Source organism: Pseudonaja textilis, chromosome 5, assembly GCF_049901715.1.
Source record: "Pseudonaja textilis isolate UNSWEBS1 chromosome 5, rPseTex1.2, whole genome shotgun sequence".
Classification (NCBI taxonomy): domain Eukaryota; kingdom Metazoa; phylum Chordata; class Lepidosauria; order Squamata; family Elapidae; genus Pseudonaja; species Pseudonaja textilis.
This window is the reverse complement of record NC_141994.1, coordinates 18432840-18455300: the sequence shown is the minus strand read 5'-3', so window position 1 is coordinate 18455300 and position 22461 is coordinate 18432840. Positions and strand designations below refer to the sequence as shown.

Below are 22461 nucleotides of genomic sequence, written 5' to 3'. Positions count from 1 at the left end.
ATCTGGATCAGAGGTGGTATTCAGCAGGTTCTGACCAGTTCTGGAGAACCAGTAGTGGAAATTTTGTGTAGTTTGGAGAACCGGCAAATACTACCTCTGACTGGAGATTTTACAGTATTTTACAGTATCCTTATTTTACAGTATTTTATAGTAGCCTTCCCCTGCCACGCCCACCAAGCCACGCCCACAGAACCGGTAGTAAAAAAAAAATTGAATCCCCACCAGTGGCATGATTGTTAAAAGTGGTTTCTTCAGAATAGGCACAAATACTTGGAAGATAAATGTGCTGGATGTGGTGAGGTTTTCCTTCTCAAAATTTTATTTGCGAGAGAAAGTTGCTATTTTTTTAAAAATAGATCACATTATTTTGTACTGAAGGATAAGCTTCAGGTATGTGTAGTTTTGGAGAGAAGTATAGCAATAATTTGGGATTTATTAGTAATAAAAGCTACCATGCATTATCTTGAGGAAAGGGCATTTTTAAGCAGAGAGATGCAGTATAAATAAATAATAAACTATCTTACATTGAAAAATGTTTTTCTTATACAGCACTATGAAAATATTCTTTTACTTTTAAATAAAATCACCCTTATTTTGATAGTTGCTGGTTCTAAATGTTCTTTACTAGTTGATCATCCAGCACTGCCATTAAGTGTCTATCTTTACTACGTCAGCAGGGATAACATTTGCCCAGAACTGGAAAAAGACAGTTATACCAAGTGAAGAAGTAATAAAAAAAAATCTGACCATGCACTGAAATGGACAAGTTAACTCTAGAAATGAAAAACAAAAATGAATTGGCATACTAGAATTTGGGATAAATTCTATCATTGCTAGGAGCAGAGAGGAAGGTCTTAAGTTGGGGAAGGAGTTGTTGAAAGGGTAAATGATTGGATGAGATGAAAAGAAGACGAATGATGTTAGAAATGTATTATATGAATGAACAAATGTATATATTTATATAGATGAATAATTGTTTATAGGAAAACGTGTGTGTGTGTGTGTGTGTGTGATATTGACCCCAAATCACATCAAACCGACTTCACCATGTTCAATGTTTTTAATTGTTTTGTTTAATAAAATGTTTAAAAAAATTTTTTTAACTGTCTATCTGAGTTAGATTAGATTAGGATTATTCACATGTGAAAAGTTTTAAAATGCACTGAATTATATGAACTTTCACTTAGAGAGCTATGTATGTATAGAACTGCATGTTTAGCTGTACACAATGACCAAATGAATCTTAATTACATTAAACAGGGTACGTGTGCATGTTTTAAATAATGCATAGTTTTACCCAAAAGATTCAGAATATTTCAGAGTTTTTTTAATGTGTGTGTGTCTGTGTGTATGTATGTATGTGTGTGTGTATATATATATATATATATTTATATATATATAAAGTTTTCGCGGGTACTTACATGTATGGTATTTTCAGCTTTGTTCGGGTATTTTCCCACATCATTATAGTTGTGCTTTTAAGCTTGTAGCAAAGTTGTGACACAGACAAACACAATACAGAAGCCTGATGATGGCAGATGAGATTCTGAGGAAACGTTGCTTCAACTTTAAAAGCACAACTACAATGATGTGGGAAAATACCCGAACAAAGCTGAATACCGTGTGTGTGTGTGTGTGTGTGTACAGTAAACTACCTGATGCTATTCAGACATATAAATGGTCACATAAAAATATAGAAATAAAATAGCCACTGCATCTTGCAGTAAGATTTGATGCTTGACCATAACACACACATATAAAAATTTATTTGCTTGGGACTAGAAAGATGCTGAATGAAAGGGTGGCCAGGATTTCTCCAGGCCTGGCCGACACTGCCAGAGACAATCAGGCGATTGTACCTGAACATTTGCTGGGGGTGGGTGAGTGGGGTGTTTGGCTGAAGGGTTCAAGACACGGCCTGAATGCTAATCAATCTTTGGCAGCGATTCAGGTCTTCAAATGGGATTCCCTGCCTATTTCAAACGGAGACATCAAAACGAGATTTAGCCAGCCTCTCCTGAAGCCTCCGAGTTAGAAGCCCCATCTGCATTCTGCAGGATGCCTGTTTCAAGTGGATTCAGGCGTTTGCATTTAAATGGGGGCATTACACTCCAGGCTGGGCACATGTTGACTTGGGGGGAAATTGGGGGAACAGCACATCTTAGACAACAGATGCGAGATGAATTGGATTCTTGCCCCTGAACCTGGAGATATCTTTGGTGTTAAGGACCTTCCTTAACACCAAAAGCAAGGAACCCCTTTTCAATCAATGTAATAATAATCACTAGCATCTTATTCCAGCATCTCTTCATCTGCCTGGCGCTCGGCTGGTTAAAACCCCCCCCCCCTTTCTTTTGCATTCCAAGCCCCACTGTCCAAACCTTAAAATTTGTAGATATTTAAAAAATACTTTAAAAAAAATCCTCGAATGTTCGATATCCCATATTACAAACCCACCCAAGACTTATCATGCAATACAAGGAGCATCTTCAATCTATTCCCCAAGGGTTTACTCCCCACCCCCCCGCCCCAAACCGGTTCCCAAGGCAAAACGAATGAATGGATGCATTGCATTTAAAAAAAAAAAAACACTCTCCGGCTTCCCTGAAAAAGACCGAAGGGCTCCTTTTCTCCGCCTTCGCTCGGCTGAAAAAAAACACCAGAAATTTCCCCCGGTGCAGCTAATGCAAAGCCGCCGTAGCGGCGGGCGCCGTTTGCAGAAGGAGCCGAGCCGCCTGAGGCGCCCCCTGACTGCCTTGGCGGGTACCGACGCGGCCGCGGCTGCCTCTTCGGGTGGGCACCAGGGAGGCACCGAAGGAGGGAAAGAAGAAGAGGGAAGGGCTGAAAGAGCCGAGTTGGCACCAAGCCACGTCCTCCATCTTAGTCCCAGCTGGTACCAAGCTCCGGAGGAACAAAGCGCATTCAGACAGAGCGCGCCAACATATATTCATGGCGGGGAAGAAATATACATTCCTGACAACCATAGACGAATGGGCCCAGGGCCCGGATGGTGATTTTCGGTTGCCAGCCAGCCTCCCCTGACCTATAAACCTTTGTGACTGGAACAAATGCAAATTGAGCTGCGTTGCTTCACCAGCCCCCCGAAGGGTTGTTTGGACGGAGGGGTTGTCGGAGGGGCCTAACAATAAGCCACTGTCCCCCAGTGCAAAAAAAAAAAAAAAACCGCGCCGTCTGGGGGAAACTGCTTGACAAAAGCACACACACACACACACACACACACTAAGAGAGAGAGAGAGAGAGAGAGAGAGGCAACGTTGCACACAAACAAGCACCTCTCTTTGCCCTCATTTGTGTGCATCAAATGCCTCCCGACTGCAAGGGCATCGCGAGGAGGGAAATGGGGGGAGAGGCGGGGAGAGCCGAGAGGGACCGAGGATGTTTGCAGATAAGTTTTTAAGCAGGAGAGCTCGTTTTTTTGTTGTTGGTGTTGTTGTTTTCTCCTTTCCTAAACCGAAGGACCTAAAAAGCAAATCTAGGGAAACGAAAAAATGCAGAATGAAGGCAACGTTTCAGAACAGAATAAACTGGCCTGGCATGGAAAGGAGAGGAGAGAAAAAAAAAGAGAGACCCAGATGTCACTCCTGGCAATGCAAATCGGGATGACCTGGATTTCTGTACAGATGCTATATGAAACGCCTAAACTCCACTGAAGATGCCACCTAGCCTGCTAATGAAATGTTTGGAAACCAACCCACAAGATTGGAGAATGAACCTCCATCCTCACCTTACACCTTACACCTGAGCTACAGATATTTGCCACCATCAGAAATGGATGCCATTGCTGCAGAGTGCATTAAAAAAAATATCAACAACCCAGGTGCAGCTTCGATCCTGCTATCTTAACTTTTCTGACCATTTCCTGAAGACACTCCAGAAGGAAGGCAAAACATATGTGCACAGGGAAGGGGAAAAGAGGCAGGGAAGAGCCTGAATGAATGTTGATGTAAATAAGAAATTTTACAATAATTTCTCAATGGGAAAATGACTAAATTTAAGTCAAATGTTCCCATTTCATGAAATTAAAAGTCAGGAAAGCCAAACAGGATATTATGAACAGAGACAAACATCTAAATTTTGAGCAGTGCTCAGCTTTGTCCCTGCAAATGCCAATTGAAAACAGTATTCCCCCCCCCAATAAATTTCCGCACGTGTAAATGTATATATGCATGTCCATCAGTCTCCATGTTTATGAGTGTCCATGCGAAAAGCTGAGTATATATACTGTTTGACTGAATATCTACTTAGTAGAATTAGTTTGCTAGCAAACAGTGCACCATGTTTAATAGAGTAACCAGTTTCTAGCTCACACATGCACAAATTGTTTTCATTCACACCTGCTAAGAATAGCAAAAACCAAGGTGACCTCTAGATGAGAGCCAAAAAATACCCAACCAATCACTCTTCGTTGCCCTCTACTGTCCAACTGGATTTCTGCCATCAGATATGGTAGTTCTAACCAAATCACCATTACACATACACACGTACAAAATACATAGTGCCACTGAAGTCCTTTCAACGGAACAGATTTAACAGATTTAACAGATAATCAGAGTTGGAAGGGACCCTGTAGGTCATCTAGTCCAACCCCCCCGCCCAAGCGGGAGACCCTACACCATTTCTGACAAATGGCAGTCCAATCTCTTCTTGAAAGTCTCAAGTGATGGCACTCCCACAACTTCCGAGGGCAACTTCTGTTCCATTGGTTGATTGTTCTCACTGTCAGAAAGTTTCTCTTTATTTCCAGGTTAAATCTCTCCTTGTCCAGTTTCCATCCATTATTCCTCAGAAAATCAGAAATTATTCCATCAGAAAATAATAAGAAATGGAAACGGAGCAAATTATTGGGGTAATTGTTAGGAGAGGGAAGAGAAGGGTCAAAGTAAATGGAACTGAGCTAAAGGAAGCAGTACTGGAAGGCAGCGTAATCTCTAGGTATTATAAAAAGGATTAATTTCACCAGGCATGCTGCCTGCCCCTAGCAAAGGCTAATTTTCAAATTCATACCAAAAGCATAGGAGGAAGAAATCAGACTCAAGAGGTTTTGAATTGCCTATAAATATATTCCATATTTAAAAGCAAAGTTACTTGCTGGAATTCCTATATTCCCACTTCATCCTTCATCCATTAATCTTATTGATGTGCACTCAGATAGAATTGTTCTTTGCTTATCCAGTTCTGATTGCTACTAGGGAGATCTGGCCATAAATTTGATTATACCACCATGTTAAAAGGCAATTATTTGGGGAAGAATCCTTTCTGATTGGATAAACATACAACTGTGCATAGTCCATGTGATGTGGGGTCCTTGGTGCTCTCTAAGCGTGGTTGTTTCTTGAAAACATTTCATTATCAAACTAGGGCCTGATGAGAACCGATGATATACCTAGAAATATTTTCAAGGAAACGACCCAGCTCAGAGAGGACTAAAGACCCCTCATTTTCACCCTCTTTATTGCTTCTTTATTGGTACCATGTAATGCAGAGGACTGGAACTGGGAAGATCCCAATTCCAGTCCATTGGCAGCCGCAGGAATTCATTGGGTCAGCCTCTACCTTTCAAGCAAATTGTTAGAAATTCTGTTTATGTGAAGCACCACACAGAGCAAACAAATCGTACAGTCACCATGTGCTTTACTGCTCAACTATTTAACTGTAACAGGACTAAAGACCATAGAATATATATAGAAAGCCAAACCTGTAAATACTGCCATCTATTGGCTGAATACTATTGTAGTTGTTGCATAGAAATATATTCTGACAATGAATTCCCACACAAATTATCCTCAGAATCTTTCATTATATACTCACCAACAATCCGTTCCTTAAAACTTCGAAATACAGTAGTAGCATTTTTACAAAGGCTCAGCATAGCCATTATATCGACCTTCAAAGGTCATTTGCTCCTGTGCGCACTAATAGGGCCCTTCAAAAGAGGTAAGAGATGGAGGTGAAGATGGAGAGGGGGAGAGAGTGAGAAAGTAACTTGAGCTTCTGGAGAAAAAGCAAAATCTAATTAATAAATTAAATAAATCATCTTGGAGTCCAGAGGGAGGGAGGGAGGGAGACAGAGACAGAGAGAAAAATATAATTGTCCTTAACTGTAGTCATTAGATTTCTATACTACCACCAATGAAAGCTTCATGGCATTACATAAAGAGTTACATATTACATATCAGTAGAAAATGTATATTGTATAGTCTATTTTTTTCTTAATACTTTGTTCTCTCTTTGCTTCTGTAGGTCAGTTTCTTTCTCTTTTCTTTTGCCTCACTTGTATTTAATGCACTTATGTGTTGATTAATTAACAACATGGCTGTTTCTAAGGGCAATGCACTTGGATAAGAATTGCCACCAGTGTTCTCAGAATTTTAATTTTGCTATCAAAAAATGACCTTTAGCTTAGCTGGCTTGAACAAGAGAGAAACAGGGGGTGCTGATCTGTTTTTTATGCTGGCATGGGAATTATATATGTACCCTCCCCATATAGTGGTAGTCTCTCCTGAAATATCAAATGTTATTTACAAATGAAAACATATTTTTGTTATGTACCAAACCTTTGGGCTTTGATTGTTTATTGGGAATTTGCATCGTGCATGGTGTTAATGATATCAAAAAATTAGAAAAGTGAAATTATTCAAGATGTCAAAGAATGGTTGTCAGAACTGTGTGATTTATATTGCCGCTTGGAGTCACCATGTGCGAGTAGGTGGCAATATTAATTTTCTAAAAAAAATCTTCTTAAAAAAGGCATTTTTTTTAACTAAAGGATGCAGCAATGTGTGTTACTACTAAAGAGATTTTGTGATTTTTTGCATTGTTCATATAATAATGAAGTCATTGATGAACCAATAACTACTGATAAATATAAAATAGAAGACAGATTTTTTTTTAAAAAAAAGTCTTTTAGTTTGTATTTTGAGTTTTATTTTAATTTTTTTAAAAAATACCTTTTTTTTTAACTCTTTCCATCTATTGCTTCCAAAAATAATGAAGGAACCCATTCAGAGAGAGAGTTTGGTGCAAAGTTTAAGGTCTGGATTGGAAATGTTTAAGGTCTGGATTCTAGTGAGTTCTAGCCCTGCTTTAGGCATGAAAGTCAGCTGGGTGACCTTGGGCCAGTCTCTTCTTCTCTCAGCACAACCCACTTCACAACAGCAACTGGATTGCAACCAGGGGAGGGATTCAAAAATCCTAATAACTGGTCCTCTGCCCAGTTGCTGGGTGGGCGTGGCCATGGTGGGCGTGGCCTACCAGAACTTCCGGGAGGGTTGTTTTTCGTCTTCCCCAGAGTCCGGAGGCTTCCCTCGGACCTATGGGAGGGTGAAAACGGCCTCCCCCAGGCTCCAGACACCCTCCAGATGCCAGTAACGGGCCCGTTTCTGGACTTCTGGAACTTCCAGGAGGGCCGGTTTTCATTTTCCCAGAGCCTCCACGCGGACCCTGCATCTACCTGCATCCAAAACGGGCCGTGTGGAGACTCCTGGGAGGGATGGGGCGGGCAGGGCCAGCTGGTTGGTTCAACTACTGGTTCAGCGAACCAGATGTAAATGTAACATCCGGTTTTCCCGAACCGGTGAATTCCACCTCTGGTTGCAACTGACTGGCAACAAGTGACATGGTCATTAAGCAAAATGTGATATGATTGCTCTGCTTAATGACGGCAGTTCTGGCAATCCCATTTGCTATTGTTGAGGGAACCCCATCTATGCGTCTCCTCCATCGCTGCCCTTCTGACCTCTTGCCATTGCCATCAGCTGTCCTCACCACCCAATCCTGGCTGAATTATAAGAAAAATATGATCAAGAATAGAGATCATCTATTCTCTCCAACCCCCCAGGAGCTGGATTGTCCACTCAGTCTAAATTTCCCCTGCCTTCATTGTCACAGACTCTGGGATGAGCCATCACAGAAGATGACCACGTTTCTTCTCACTCCCCTCCCTGCCTGCCTCTTTCACTCTTCAGGTTAGAAAAAAAGGGAAAACTCCCACTTTTGAGCAGCAGCTGTTTGGTGATAAGGCTTGGTCCTCGCCCCCACACCAAGTTTAAAATAGCTTCTTTTCCACTGATGTTGTGAGAGGCTATTTCGAAGCAGGAGAGTTTGGGGCAGAGGGGCGGGGGTGTGTGTGCATTCATTGGGGGCTGGCTCTCTTATCAGTTCTTTTCTACCAGTTCCACTGCATGGGAAGGACTGACAATCCAGGGGCGTTTCTCCCTAGCCCCCCCCCCCCTTGAAAAAGGAGTGCGTGAGAATGGAGGGTAAAAGGGAGGGGATTTGTCTCCATATGGAAGTACTTCGATGGCTGGAATTCTTGCAACTCTCCCCCCACTTCTCTGTCTCTCCATCTTGAAAATAAAACGTTACTATAATTTTTAAAGCAGAATAAAAGTTAACAGGAGCTAATATTCAGAATGAAACAGAAAGAAGGAGAGAGAGAAGGCAAAGGTGCAGAAATCAGAGGAAAGAATTACTGTACAAAGAAGTGACTCCCAGTTTCCAGCAATTATAGCAATAGCACTTAGACTTATATACCGCTTCACAGTGCTTTTACAACCCTCTCTAAGTGGTTTACAGAGTCAGCCTATTGCCCCCAACAATCTGGGTCCTCATTTTACTGACCTCGGAAGGATGGAAGGCTGAGTCAACCTTGAGCCTAGTGGGATTCGAACTGCCAATTGCAGGCAGCCGACAGTCAGCAGAAGTAGCCTGCAGTACTGCGTTCTAACCATGTGACACCAAGGCTCATTATAATTATACAATAACTTACAACTTATTTACCTTTTCTCATAATCCATTATTTTTATTCTAATCCTCAAACCATATATCACAGCATTATTTTTATTTTCTGTTTCCCACAAAAGTTCCTACGAGGCTTCCGATCATTGTTAAAATGTAGACAATGTCTTATTAATGAAACGGCCATTTCAGTAAGTTCCTCCATTTTGAGTAAAGTCATAACTTTCCACTTTGTGTCCCACCCTCTCTTCTTATCTTGCTAGAGAGAATTTTGTGCTGGAAGGAATGACTTTGGGTTTAAGTAGCTGCAGTAGGCCTCATCCTCCATCCCCCATTGCATTGCTGTACGGGTATTTTCATAGCTGCTTCCTGGCATCAGGGAGAACTTGAGCAAAGAGGGAATGGAAAAAGATGAGAGGATTCATGGGAGAAGGAAGTGGCATCAGATCCATCACATATCGTGGCAAAATTGGTATCATTTACATCGGGGTGTCAAACTCAAGGCCCGTGGGGTGCATCTTCCCCGTGGGTTGCTTAAATCTGGCCACCCTGGAAACAGCAGAAGACCGGCCCACAGTGCTTCTGCCAGTGAAAGTGGAGCTGGTGGGGGCTGCATGTGGCCCTTCCAAACTCCATTTTCACTGGCAGAGGGTTGAAGGAGGCTGTCATGGCCGAAAACGGAGCTCACAAGCCTATTTTTTCTGGCAAAGTGCTCCGGCCACCACAGGTGCCCCCAACCCTAGTGACTTCAAGCTGGCCACACCCACCCTGGCCCTGCCCACCTTGGCCCCTGGGGGTCAAACACAAGCCTGGTGCGGCCCTCAATGAAATCGAGTTTGTCACCCCTGATTTACACCATGACATTATGGTGCATGTGGCAACAGAGAAACATTGAGTTGGAAGGGTTGTTAGAAGTCATTTGACCTTGCAGGATCCATTTGACCTTCTCTGGCAGATGAACATCAAGCTTCTGTTTGAAAACCTCCGGCAAAGGAGAACTGAGCACTTTATGCCACCTAGTAAAGAAGTTCCTATTGATCTCTAGTCCTTGGAGTTTTGACCCACTGGTCCTGCTTTTTGGGGCAACAGAGCAGTCAATTTCTATAAGACAACCTTCTGAAGACTGCTATCTCCCATCAGTCAGATCTTCTATAGGTTAAACTTATTTAGAACTTTTAATTTGGACATTTCATCGTTTTGGTAAGTTGTTTTTTGAACAATCATTACTTGTTTTGATCTGAGGGTGCACAGAATTGGACATAGGAATCCAAGTGGAATCTAACAAGATAGGGGAGAGGAGCCACAATTTCCCATGATATGGACTTGATTCCAGATAACGTATACTTTTTTTAATCGATAGTATTGCACTGCTGGCTCATGGTTAATTTGTGATGGACAGAGACACCCAGCTGCTAACGGTTGGTATAGATATCCCAAACTTCACCATTTCCTTGCTGCATTTATTTGCCCAATGAGAAAAAAAGAACCATTGTTTCAATAGAAGCCAAGGCAGTCCTTGGCTTCAGGAGAGAGAGGGAGGAATCTTTCAGGAGAAATTAAGCGAAACTTTGTTAGTGCTAATTGTGAAGACCTCAAGAAGTCCTTCTGACCACTATTGTAGAGAGTCACATACACAGCCCCATTTCTACACTGATGCAGTCCTTATGGGTGCTACGGGCAACGTTTAACCCTTTTAACTGGGAGGCAATCCAGTCTTCCTTCTATAGTCCTGAAATCACATAGAAGGGGACTGGACTTTTTGAAGATGCTACTCAACATCAGTGAAGCAAAGTTTGCTTGGCTCTGTGAATCCATGGCAATTTGAAATAAATTTCTAAGGGCCCAGCTGTATCAGCGGCGTCACACTGTTCCACTCTTCAGTCACATTGGGCCACCCCAAATTTCATTGAGATGAGAACATAGAAGCAAAGGACTGGAAGGCTTCTCACAGGTCTTCTAGTCCAACCTACTCAAGGCAGGAGATCTTATGCCAACCGGGTCAAACGTTTGACCAGTCTATTTTTGAAAACCTTCAGTGATGAGGATGTTTTACTCCATGTGACAACTGCCTGTTGTACACTCCATGCTCAAGTGACCACTACATATTTCAGTGGGCATTTTTTTCTCTCCTGTTTGTGGTTTCTCGCCTTCCCTTTGGAAAATAGAGTGAGGCCCAGAGAAGGTGATGGGAGTATAAATCAAAAGCCTTCTAAAAATTCAGCGAATGGGGAATTCCTGACCATCCAGAACAGGTGTTATTTCTGCTCTGAAGGAAATCAGGTTAACAAGGGGACCATTTTGTGCTGCAAATAGGAAGTGAAAAACAATGGATTCTGTCTGCATTGCAGCTTCTGTAGAAAAACCTAGACCAGGGGTCTCAAACTCAATTTACCTGGGGGCCACTGGAGGCAGAGTCTGGGTGAGGCTGGGCCGCATAAGGGATTCCACAAAAAACTTTGTTAAAAAAATATCCTCAAATGTCATCAACAGTTAATGATTTCTCCAATACATGAACTGTCCTGAACACATGAATGGAACATTGAATGAAGATCATGAACGGTTCCTCAGAACATGGCTTCTCCAGCTTACTCCTTGCTGCCAGAGACTTGACAGCGCTTCCTCTCACATATCTGAGCCACATTTGGCTTGAGAGAGGAGGCACTTGAGACCCTCAGTATGGCTTGAAGATAATCATCAGTAAGTCTGGACCTGTACTTGGACTTGTTAAAGTTCAGGGTGGAGAAGAAACCACGACGAGGAACGGCGGGCGGGACTTCCTTCAGAGGTCCATTCCCCCTGCGGGCCGCACTAATATTATACTTTCATATCAAGGTGGGGGCCACCGGATATCGTCCTGCAGGCCGCAATTGGCCCGCGGGCCGCGAGTTTGAGACCCCTGACCTAGACAGAAAATGTGGAGATTTGTCTTCTTTTTAATTTTTCTTCCTAACTTGGTCCTTAGGGGCTCTTTGTTTCTGTAATCAGATCATCAAGGAAAAACAACAGAAGAGAAAAAATTAAGATGGTGACTGCAACCCTGCTATCAAAGCCTTACCCCTTTTTAACCTGAGTTGTCAGCCTGAGTGGTCAGAGCCACCATCTTGACTTTTTTTGAGACACACTGGATAATCCTGGTTGCAGTTAAAAACCAGTTGTGGTTTTCTGTGCTTTAGAACCTCTTAAACAGTGGTGGGATTCTACCGGTTTGGGTGAACCGGATGTTAAATTTGCATCTGGTTCACCGAACTGGTATTTGAACCGACTGGCTGGCCCTGCCCACTCCATCCCGCCCTTCCCAGGTGTCTCCATGTGGCCCATTTTCGATGCAGGTAAATGCAGGGTCTGTGTGGAGGCTCTGGGAGGGAGAAAAAGGGGCCTTCCAGAGGTACCGGAAGTCCAGAAAGGTTAAAAGTTCAAGGAAGGAAGTTCAGCAAGGCATGAGGAGGATCTTCGTGCCAGTGGAACAGGCTGCCACTTGAAGGGATGAGTTCTCCTTCGCTATGAGTCTTCAAAGAGATAGTGGAGGGGCCTCCACTAGTGGAGGGAGAGATGTTTTCAGCAGTCCTGCTTTGAGTAGAAAGATGGAACGGATGACTCCTAGTCTTTGTCCCCAACACCATGTTTCTCTGTACTGCACACAGACGACTAATTGGCTTCTTGCAGGAAATTTTTGCAGTAGCAATACTAGCAAATAAATTACACAAGGCAGGGGTGTCCAAGCTTTGGTCGAAAAATTCAAGATGGTGACTGAGACAAGCTGGAACTTCAATGTGACTATCTTGGTCACCATCTAGACTTTATGACCACACCTTGGGTAGCTATGGTATGATACAAACTCCAACAAGCAATTGAGAACTAAGGATGCTGTATATGTCATTATTGTTGCCAAGCAATGCCCTCGGCACCATCTTACTTGCACCCATTCTCCTCTGCAGTTTTTCTTCTTTTTTGGCTTCCATCCACCTGGACCATTTCCGTGTGGCAGCTGGTGTTTTCTCCTCATTACACATGCTGAAGCTAAACCGACACTCTGCCCTCTGTGTATTTTTACATAAATAGTCCCGAAGATTAAAACAAACATATCCAGCTGATGATCGCATTGTGGGGATGGATTTGGCGCGTGCCAAAAATTATTTATGGAAATATATATTGTTGTCTTCATTTTTGACCAAGGAGGTGTTGAATAGCACTGTGTGTTTTCAATCAATCGATCAGTCGATTGATCAATCCATCAATTAACCAACGAGGTCTTGAAATATGTAGAAATGGTACTTAAAGTGATATTAGGGTTTTGCTCTACGAGTTCAAAAGTTTGCCTGAATTTTGTAAAATCAAGTAGCTCCTGTTAACTGTTGTTGCTTTTCAACACATTTTACAGGTGAAATTCGAAAAATTAGAATATCGTGCAAAAGTTCATTTATTTTAGTAATGAAACTTAAAAGGTGAAGCTAATATATGACGTTACATGCAAAGCAAGATAGTTCAAGCTGTGATGTGTCATAATTGAGATAATTATGGCTTACAGCTCATGAAAACCCCAAATCCACAATCTCAGAAAATTAGAATATTATGAAAAGGTTCAATATTCTAGGCTCAAAATGTCCCACTCTAATCACTAATGAAGCCATAACACCTGCAAAGGGTTCCTGAGCCTTTAAATGGTCTCTCAGTCTGGTTCAGTAGGAATCACAATCATGAGAAAGACTGCTGACCTGACAGTTGTGCAGAAAACCATCACTGACACCCTCCATAAGGAGGGAAAGCCTCAAAAGGTAATTGCAAAATAAGTTGGATGTTCCCAAAGTGCTGAATCAAAGCACATTAATAGAAAGTTATGTGGAAGGGGGAAATGTGGAAGAAAAAGGTGCACAAACAGCAGGGATGACTGCAGCCTGGAGAGGATTGTCAGGAAAAGGCCATTCAAAAGTGTTGGGGACTTTTACAAGGAGTGGACTGAGGCTGGAGTCAGTGCATCAAGAGCCACCACACACAGACAGATCCAGGACATGGTTTTCAAATGTCGCATTCCTCTTGTCAAGCCGCTCCTGAACAACAAACAATGTCAGAAGCGTCTTACCTGGGCTAAAGAAAAACAGAACTGATTTGTTGCTTCTGATGAGAGCAACTTTTGCATCTCATTTGGAAACCAAGGACCTAGACTCTGGAGGAAGAATGGAGAAGCACACACTGCAAGATGCTTGAAGTCCAGTGTGAAGTTTCCACAGTCTCTGTTGATTTGGGGAGCCATGTCATCTGCTGGTGTTGGTCCACTATGCTTCATTAAGTCCAGGGTCAATGCAGCTATCTACCAGGAGATTTTGGAGCACTTCATGCTTCCTTCCACAGATGAGCTTTATGGGGATACTGACTTCATTTTCCACCAGGACTTGGCACCTGCCCACACTGCCAAAAGCACCAAAACCTGGTTCAATGACCATGGGATTACTGTGCTTGATTGGCCAGCAAACTCGTTTGACCTGAACCCCATAGAGAATCTATGGGGCATTGCCAAGAGAAAGATGAGAGACATGAGACCGAACAATACAGAAGAGCTGAAGGCCGCTATTGAAGCATCCTGGTCTTCCATAACACCTCAGCAGTGCCATAGGCTGATAGCTTCCATGCCACGCCGCATTGAGGCAGTAATTGCCGCAAAAGGGGCCCAAACCAAGTACTGAGTACATATGCATGCTTATACTTTTCAGAGGTCCGATATTGTTCTATGTACAATCCTTGTTTTATGGATTGCATGAAATATTCTAATTTTCTGAGATTGTGGATTTGGGGTTTTCATGAGCTGTAAGCCATAATCATCACCATCATGACAAATCACGGCTTGAGCTATCTTGCTTTGCATGTAATGAGTCTATCTCATATTAGTTTCACCTTTTAAGTTGCATTAGTGAAATAAATGAACTTTTGCACGATATTCTAATTTTTTGAGTTTCACCTGTATATCAAAACATGAGATGTAATGTCCTTTCCCCCGCTTTCCAGTCACTGACAATTTGGGGAACTGGGACTGTCTACGTGAAAATCACAAAGATCAAGAATGCAAGTGTGACTATGTGATCAACCCTTTGCCCCTCTTTGGGTGTTCTTGATAGCCTGTTATCCAGGTCTTACCCATATGGGCAGGGGCTGGGCATCCCTCACATGCCAACGGTATCCATCTTAATTTGGCAGGACCTTCCTAGAAGCTGATCTTGAAGAATAGAATATAGAATTCTTTACTGACCAAGTATGATTGGACATACAAGGAATTTGTCTTGGTGCAAATGCTCTCAGTATACATAAAAGAAAAGAGACATTCGTCAAGAGTCAAGAATCATTAGGTACCACACTTAATAATAATCATAGGGTACAATAAGCAATCAAATCATATTAGGAAACAGTCAATATAAATCGTAAGGATACAAGCGACAAAGTTACAGTCATAAGTAGGAGGAGTTGGGTGAAAGGAAGGATGGGAATATTAATCGTAATAGTAATACAAACTTTGCAAATAGTTGGACAGTGTTGAGGGAATTATTTGTTTAGCAGAGTGATGGCCTTCGGGAAAAACTGTCCTTGTGTCTAGTTGTTCTGGTATGCAGTGCTCTATAGCGTCGTTTTGAAGGTAGGAGTTGAAACAGTTTATGTCCGGGATGTGAGGGGTCTGAAAATATTTTCACAGCCCTCTTTTTGACCCGTGCAGTATACAGGTCCTCAATGGAAGGCAGATGGGTAGCAATAGTTTTTTTCAGCAGTCCTAATTACTGTCTGAAGTCTGTGTCTGTCTTGTTGGGTTGCAGAACCAAACGACAGTTATAGAGGTGCAGATGACAGACTCAATAATTCCTCTGTAGAACTCGGTCCAAACAGATCTTGAGGTACAGAGAAGGAAGAAGATGACAAGCATGGCACATCCTGGTTTCTCCTGTGATCGCCCTTGGATTGGGGATAACTGCCCTATGCCAGTTAGGGGGAGAAGCCTAGCTCACTTTCTCCAGCTCTTACTCAGGTGCAAAGGCAGGGCAATATCCCTTTCCTTTTGTATTGTAAGTATTTGCAAAGGGTCCTTAAAGTGTGGTTAAAAAAAGAAGACAAGAACAGAAATATACGTAATTGGGGGCAAGACAATATTAAGAGGGAACTAATCGTAAATGCGTATGTAAGGGGGCTTTTAGTTTTATACTGGAAAGGAGAAATGAACAATGTGATTGCTTGCTTAGGTTTGGAGAAGCCATGCTGAACCTTTATTTTTGGTTCTGGGTCAATTTTCCAGGCCAAATGCTGATATATTTCTATAAATTGGAGGAGATTGACTCTTGCAGGCTAGGGTTGAGAGAATGCGTCACTTGCCTTAATTCCTCCCCCCGCCCCATTTCACAATTTGCCTGCCTGTTTTTCCTAATTATCGAATCTGCACGATGGAGGAGATTGTTTGGACACCATGCAGCTGATCTTCTCCACTGCCAATTAAATCTGATCCTTAACCGAGTATGTAGCACTGAGTGTGTAAATGGCAGCCTTCTCTTCAGGTGCTAATATATGCTGGATACAACAGAGGGGTGGGGTGCAAATTGCAAATGATCAAATCATGTTCAGAATTAACAGCCACCAAATGAGAGATGAACCCAGTAGCCCATTATTTGGAAAGACTAAAATCAAATAAATAAATAAATAAATCCAATGTTATTTGTGTCACAATCTTGAAACACAACGCTTCCTTTCTTCCTTCCCTTCCCGCCTGCCTACCTTCAATCCTTCCTTCCTTCCTTCCTTCCTTCCTTCCTTTCCTTCCTTCTTTCAGTTTTGCCTTGCCTTGCCCCTTCTTTCCTTCCTGTCAGCTGGTGCTCCATTCAAAATCCAAGAAAGAAATACTTAGACTCTTTTAATTAGAGAAAATGTATCTTTTACTCGAAATCAAGTGGTAGCAACAAAAGAATTCTGAATCTGAGAAAATGGGCGCGTAAATCACATATACAAAGTAATGGCAATATTCCCACCCCCAATAGTTCAAATGGTTCTTCCAATTAAAAGTTGTGAATATCATCATGTGGACATCTCCAGGTGGTGATGAGGCTTCTGTCTGTTGACCTTGGCATACTTTGATAAAGGTTTGCAGCTGTGCATAGCAGAGAAAGCAAGGAATAGAAACCTAAGCAAGAATGTATTCCCCCACCCCTTTATACAATTCTGTTTGTAACATCTCCAGCTCACTTCCCATAATTTTCCCCCCTCCTCCCCCGTTACTTATGACAGCCGAAAGATGCAAAGCCAAGGGAGAAAATCTTGAAAATCATTTCCTTCCTTCCTCCTTTCTTCCATCTTGCCTTGCCCCTTCCTTCCTTTCTTCAGTTTTGCCTTGCCTTGCCTTGCCTCTTCCTTCCTTCCTTCCTTCCTTCCTTCCTTCCTTCCTTCCTTCCTTCCTTCCTTCCTTCTGTCTTACCGTGCCCCTTCCTTCCTTCCTTCCTTCCTTCCTTCCTTCCTTCCTTCCTTCCTTCTGTCTTACCTTGCCCCTTCCTTCCTTCCTTCCTTCCTTCCTTCCTTCCTTCCTTCTGTCTTACCTTGCCCTTCCTTCCTTCCTTCCTTCCTTCCTTCCTTCCTTCCTTCCTTCCTTCCTTCCTTCCTTCCTTCCTTCTTCATGGGTGAAGAGACATTGCCTAAAAACCTAACCTCATAATATAACGCCAAGCAGAGATGAGGATGATTTTATTATGAGAGTGAATAAGAACTTGGATGAGTCACCACTCACTGCTTGGAACACCATCACCTAATTTCTAATCTGAGGGTTTAGAGCTTTTCAAAAACCAATATTGTTCTCACTTTCCTCCCAGAAAAAGGCAAAATATATCTCCCTGCTTGGAAACGGATTTTTAGCAGAGATCCCACTCTGAATGAAAGAAGGATTCGGAAAGGAAGGAATGGTTCTGCTAGGCCAGATTCACAATAGCTCTTGGTGTTTCTTAAACATCTTGCCTGCCTACTCTCTTGTTTAAGACCAGAAATCAGAAGTTAAAAAAAATAACCCCAGCCATGATTCATTATAGCAGTGTTTTTCTGTAAGATAGATGGACTTCCAGATTATCCCAGCCAGCTCTTAAAAGTCACTAACATTGAGAAACAACACTTTATATTGTAGTGAAAAGGATGCCATGGTTAAGTTCTTAGCTTAGAAACCTGGTTCAGAAGTGCTTGCAGAAGGCTGGTCCTGATAGCAGCTGCAAGATCTGGTTTGTCCTTAGGTCTGGAGACCACCAGAAAAAGCGGAAGCTATTAGCAAGGTGAAAAAAGCTACATAAGCCCCAGCACTGAGCTGCAATTCAAAGGAAGTCTATTCGGCCAGTTTAATAATGGCAGACAGTTTATAAATGGCGGATATATGATTTATTCAGGAAAGTCTATGGAGATTCTCAGTCATCCAAGTCATGGTTGTTCCAAAGGCTTTTCAAGGAGCTGAAGAAGCTTCTTGGATGAGAAGCGAAATGTCTTCAAAGAAAAATAATAAAGTCCAATTGCCTCTTGAAAAAAAAACACCTGTGGGATATTCAGGGCAACAGACCCAGCGCAAGTTTCTGGCTGCCAAAATTTCAAAATTTTAGATCCCTTTCCCTGTAGAATTCCTTGCCTGGTTGCTATGCACTGCCAAAGTACAGAAGCATTTTTAGGATTAGCAAGAAAAATAGACGAGATCAAGCCCACGGATTACTAATGCCACTAAGATATGCATTTTTTTTTGATTAGCCAGAGAAAGTCAGATTAAAAAAACCTTCATATGTTGTGCCAACATGGTGATTGAAAACACACATACACACAATGTTCTACATCTCCTCTTCCAACTACCTACTCAATAATTCTTTTGATGGGGCTTGTGAAAGTTTTTTTTTTTTTCCTCCCTGCAACTCTGAATTATTCAGACCTGTAAAAAGAAGAGTTTGCCGATAGCGGTGATAAATAAGTATGAATCAATCAGGGGAAAGTCACTTGGGATTATCCAACTGTACATCAGAAGAAACTTCAAACATGAATGGAAGAAGATGTGGGACAGACCATGCTAAAACCCAAAGGTAACATGTATTAAAATAATCTTTGGAATATTAAGTTTCTATGCAAATTCTGAGTTATCAAAATATCAACACCAATGCACCATCCAGGGTGTAATGTGCCATTCGGGTTACCCAACGAGGTATGGAGAGTGTGGTAACCACAGGTCTCTTCCACATATTTGCTAGGAAATACTCATCCATCTGAACAACCCTACCATTGCCCCAGTGGTGGGATTCAAATTTTTTTTACTACCAGTTCTGTGGGGGTGGCTTGGTGGGCGTGGTGTGGATTGGTGGGCATGGCTTGGTGGGCATGGCAGGGGAAGGATACTATAAAATCCCCATTCCCACCCCACTCCAGGGGGAAGGTTACTGCAAAATCCCATTCCTTCCCCAGTCCTGGGGGAAGCTTACTGCAAAATCCCCATTCCCTCCCCACTCCACTAACCTGCTTTCCAGCTCCGTTCTCCTGTGCAGGGCAACCAAAGAAGACCCAGCCGACCAGCTGGGACTCAATGGGAAGTGGAGAATAGATGGGGGCGGGGCCAGTCAGAGGGGGTATTTGCCGGTTCTCCGAACTACTCAAAATTTCCACTACCGGTTCTCCAGAACTGGTCAGAACCTGCTGAATACCACCTGTGCATTGCCCTGCTTATGGTGCTATTGGGGGTCTGAGAGTAGGACAGCGTCTCTCAATCTTGGCAGACTTTAATATGGGTAGGCCTCAACTGCCAGAAGTCCTCATCCAGCTTGCTATTCTCACGAATTAAAATCTGGAGGTGTTTCATGGACACCAATCTAACCTAGCATTTGACAGAAGGCTCTGGAGCCCAGAGGCAGGATTGACGTCTCCCTACAATAATCTTAGTCTTGACAATAATTGCTTCCAAGGATATTTCCAAATTGCTGCCTGGACTTCTCCATGCTCATTATTAAAAACCATGCCTTATTGAGAACAACCGCAGCTTTTCTATGTAGCCCTTGTCTCAATACCAAATAGCCATGTCAAAAAGCAAACAACCATGCACATCCCTTAATGGGCTCCAGCAAACCAGTATCACACTGGACTTTCCCCCACTGGATCTTCTTCGAAGACCTTCTGTTGGTGGCATCTTCTCTGCTCCAAAGTAACCAGACCAGTGATAAAGGAGCAGAACTAGAATGTGGAGTGCACTGCAGCCTGCATGTTAGCAACAGATGCAACCGGCCATATAATACACCTAATACAAACATAGCAGTGTTTTTCTCCTTCACACTGTCAAATGGAGGGTGACATAATGTCACGTTGGACGCAGTGGTGGGATTCCATTTTTTTTTACTACCGGTTCTGTGGGCGTGGCTTGGTGGGCGTGGCAGGGGAAGGATACTGTAAAATCTGCAGTCAGAGGCGGCATTTGCCAGTTCTCCAAACTACTCAAAATTTCCGCTACCGGTTCTCCAGAACTGATCAGAACCTGCTGAAAACCACCTCTGGTTGAACATGACATGATGGTCCTTGGAAACCAGGTCTAACCCAGTTAGTCCCTCCTGAGGTTGTAGGCGTACAAGATGAGTGTTTGCACACAGTCTAGATTTCATGGAACTAATTAGACCCCAGTTCCCCAACCTTTCTGGGTTGGCGGCCGGGAGTGGGGGGGGAGACGGGGGAAAGGGGATGATTTTGTGAGAGGAATGGGCACATGTGTGTGTGTGTGTGTGTGTGTGTGCACGTGAGCGCCGGTGATGGTTGTGGCAATGCTCATGCGAGAGTGGGATTGCGAGTGCCTATGATGACGCCTGTGTGAGTGGGGCCCCGACCACCTGTGACGATGTTCGCACAAGTGGGGCTGGATTGCTGTGATGCTCGTGGCAATACTTGTGTGAGACGGGCTGGACCACCTATGGCAATGCTCACAAGTGGGGCCATATACACACAGGTGCGCACGGGCCAGCTGTCCAATCACATAGCCCAATGGCAGTTAGGCCAGGCCGGGTAGTGGGCCACAGTCCACAGGTTGAGAACCCCTGAATTAGAGTTCAGACTTTGTTAAAACACATGGTTGAACTTTCTGTTTCAAAAATGCACCGCCAGCATAAAGATCAAGCTTTTTTTCTCTATCTTGCAGGGATACCTTTAGCATGAGGCAGAAAAAATAGAAGGTGGCTGCACACATGAAAAAAAAAAAAAACAGGTGGAGCTTTAATCACATACAGGTAATCTTTGACTTACAACCAGTTGTTTAACGACCATCCAAAGTTATGACAGACCTTCCAAAAGCTACTTATTGTCAAAGTTACAATCCATCCCATCCCTGAGGTCAAGAGATTGCATTTGGGGCAACCAGTTCACCTTTAGAGCCGTTCACAGCATCCCATGATCACAATTTACAACTGCCAGTTTCCAGTATTTATTTCTGGTTTTTGACCAAAAAAATGCCTATTGGGAAAAATTGATACATTTAACGACCGTGGCACTTTCTTAATGACCAATGCAAAAAAAAAAAGTCAAAAAAATTACGTTTGGTCACATGATGCCTCAAGTTACAGCCTCAAGAACTTATGACCGTAATTCCAGTCTCAATTATGGTCATAAGTCAAGGACTTACTGTGTCCCTCTCCTCCAATTTTTCTCCAGGCTATGAATCAGACTAGGAGGTAGGTTGAGGTAAGAGAAAGTGAGGGGCCATAGTCACCCAATGAGCTCCATATGACTGTGGGTGGCCTTGAACTTCACCGGTGTTGATCCATCACATTGTTGGATGTATGATTACATGTACTTTACACGAATGATTATTTGCTTTGATTTGCTTCGGTGATGCCATGAGAATTTAGACCACTGGGAAAAGGGTTGATCCCACACTTTCCCCTTCAACCAACTCACAATAAAAGTAACATGCATTAGAGGCACTAGTGCATTTATACTTGATAGATCATTCTTCTTACTTGATTAATACTTACACGTTGTTAAACGAACAACTAACAACATCTTCAGAACGTCTTTAAGAGCTACCTCTGGACTTTTGTTGCCTAGAATTTACTGACTTTTTTTTTTTTTACCATACCCTGTAGATACACCTCTGCCATCTTGTAAGTTCTTTTCCAAATCTTTCTCTTTCCAACTTTCTCTCTGGAGCAACTTGGCCAGCCTCCAAGGATGATTAATGAATTTTCCTTTGCTTCTTCTGCAGCTGCAGCGCGCTCATGCCAGGACATGGGGTGGAAATCAAAGATCTCCAACCAACCACATGGAGGAAACTCCGAAAGTCTTTTCAGTAATGACAGAGAAGGCTTATCTCTCCCCTCAGACAACTTTGTTTTCATGTTTTTGTCATCTCTGATGGGAGAGGTAGAAATTGTAGTGAGAAATGTTCCTACAGGTCAAATGATTGTGGACTACGCAAGGCCAAAAAGCTGATAAACCAGCAACCTGAATGGAAACCTACTGGAAGAAAATCTACCCAATATTGCAAATATAGGTAGTTCTCGGCTTACAACAGTCCTTTTAGATAGATAGATAGATAGATAGATAGATAGATAGATAGATAGATAGATAGAGAGATAGAGAGAGAGAGAGAGAGAGAGAGAGAGAGAGAGAGAGAGAGAAAGAAAGAAAGAAAGAAAGAAAGAAAGAAAGAAAGAAAGAAAGAAAGAAAGAAAGAATTCTTTATTGGCCAAGTGTGATTGGACACACGAA

The 22461-nt window shown here is 42.7% G+C and overlaps 1 long non-coding RNA gene across 1 annotated transcript in view; it reads right to left on the bottom strand.

Annotated features, from left to right (window-relative positions):
• LOC113437430 (uncharacterized) overlaps positions 1-22461 on the bottom strand; it is a 46959-nt gene that overhangs the window by 7362 nt on the left and 17136 nt on the right. Inside the window, exon 3 of the long non-coding RNA XR_015743789.1 lies at positions 5830-5944. This is a non-coding gene — a long non-coding RNA (uncharacterized LOC113437430). The remainder of the gene's footprint in view (positions 1-5829; positions 5945-22461) is intronic.